The sequence below is a fragment of the Antrostomus carolinensis genome, unplaced genomic scaffold, assembly GCF_000700745.2.
Source record: "Antrostomus carolinensis isolate BGI_N321 unplaced genomic scaffold, ASM70074v2 scaffold34487, whole genome shotgun sequence".
Classification (NCBI taxonomy): domain Eukaryota; kingdom Metazoa; phylum Chordata; class Aves; order Caprimulgiformes; family Caprimulgidae; genus Antrostomus; species Antrostomus carolinensis.
In genome coordinates this window covers 3007-4975 of record NW_010328609.1, presented here as the reverse complement: position 1 = coordinate 4975, position 1969 = coordinate 3007, and the positions used below count along the sequence as shown (strand labels likewise).

The window sequence follows — 1969 nt, the reverse complement described above, 5'->3', positions numbered from 1 at the left end:
CAGCCAGCCTGGCTGTGCTGCCTGCTGTCACTGCCAGCTGTCCCCGAGGGCACAAGCTGCCTGCTGTGCCAAGATGCCTGGGACCTCCACCTTCCCCTCCGGCTGGTTCCCATCCCACGCTGCCGGTGAAGGCTGGGGGAGATCTTCCCTCTTGAATACATAAAGTGCACCCAGTAAAACCTGCTCGAGCACCGTAAACTGCAACTGCACCCTCGTGAAACAGGGGCTGCTGATAAAGAAATAGGCTGAGACGTATGGGCTCCCATTGAAATAGCAACGGGATGTTTGCTCGAAACTATGTCTTCTTAATCAGCTGTGGCTCATTACCATCCCCTCCTGCACGCGTGCGGCTGAATTTACTACAATTAGCTGCTTACCATCGGGACCCTTGCCGTTTTCCTACTGTTTGTGAGGAAAACTTGGCTTTTGCAGCGAGGCTGGATATCCCTTATTGCATTTTAAATCAGTAGCGTCAAGCCGGTACTTTTCCAAATGACATTAATGTGCTCAAAGTAACAAACAGCGCTAATATTGTTACAGTCTGTGTCTGTCCACCCTGGGCTGGAAGCAGGGTGTGAAGTGGGGATGGTGCCTGATAACAGCTTCTGGGAAAGGATGAGATTAACTCAAAAGCGTCATTAACAAGGGGCACTGGTGCCCACCGCATCACTGGTGCCTGGAGCTGCCTGGCGCTGCCGAGGAGGCAGGTCAGGGGTGGCCCATGTTATGGTGCAGCTGTAGGATGCTGCAGGGAAAGTTGTGCTGTGCAGCACTGGTGCTAACTGAGGAGCCCTGGAGCATCCACGTTACCTCCCCTCTGCATGAGCTCTGAGCAAAGTTTGAGCTTTCCATGGAGCTTTAGAAAATGGGTGAATAAGAACCTGGAAAAGGGATGTATCCATGAAAAGTTGCAGATTCCATCCACCCTTGCAGATTCACATACCAAGCCTGGTGCTTCCTGAGCCCTCTGAGCTCTCAGCAGGTGGACACGGCTGCCTGGGGAGGATGCAAGTTCTCGGGGAGATGGAGTTGTTGTTAATTAACAAAAAGGACAAGAAAATTAGTAGCGCTCTTCCTCGTAACCGAATCCTTATGCGCTGCGGATAGCCGGCAGAGAGCAAGATTTATGACGTTCTGTGTGGAGGAGAGATTTCTGATAGCGGACGGCTCTTTAATCTATCAGGAAAAAACACTATAGTGAGATCCATTGGCTGGAAGCTGAAACCAGACAAATTCAGAGTAGAAATCAGTTTGAGTGCCGAGGGTAATTAAGCACTGCGACCATTTCCTTGCAGGCTCGGTGGACTCTCCATCAGCCAGCATGGCAGGGCGGGGGCCATGGTGCGTGTGTGCCGGGGGCTACAGTGCGTGTGTGCCGGTGCACATCACCCCTCCAGCTCTGGAGGTGTGCTGTTGGCCAGCAAGTGGGAGTGTAAGTGAGCGGCCGTGGACCCCTCTAACATGCTCTGGCAAGGATGTATCTTTAGAGAGCGGCGAGGCGTGATGGACAGGCTTCATTTCCCCCAGCCTCCTGTCTCTGCTGTCTGTCTGTCTGCCCCATCAGTGGACTCCTTTCAGTGCCGGGTGCCTGCCAGGGCTGGGGGCCGTACCCTGGCTCCCGCTCGCTGCACCACCCCATGCCGAGGGGCTGCGGGCGCGCCGTGTGCCCGGGCTGGCAGTGTGGGGGGACCTGTTGAGCCGTGCTTGCTGCGTGGCTGAGCCCGGCTGCCAGACGGCTCCCGTCCTTGCTGCCTCGCCACACTCGGTGATTTGTGAAGGTCAAGGATCGCTCCAGCACTCGGCGCTCCCGCTCTCTAATCATCTTCCTGGTGCCTGGCACTACCCGAGTGCTCTGCTCCCTCAAGCGGCACCGCAGGGCTTCATCCTGCCTGGGGACGGCTCCTGTGCATCCCCTGAGGGGGCAGGGGCTGCTGGATGAGTGTGCAGCCCCGCATGCTGTGCAGCACTA

The 1969-nt window shown here is 56.1% G+C and overlaps 1 protein-coding gene across 1 annotated transcript in view; it reads left to right on the top strand.

Annotated features, from left to right (window-relative positions):
* The window catches only part of R3HCC1L (R3H domain and coiled-coil containing 1 like), a gene marked incomplete at its 5' end in the record, with an annotated part of 4778 nt that overhangs the window by 360 nt on the left and 2449 nt on the right, over positions 1–1969 (top strand). The gene's annotated exons all lie outside the window — the stretch shown is intronic.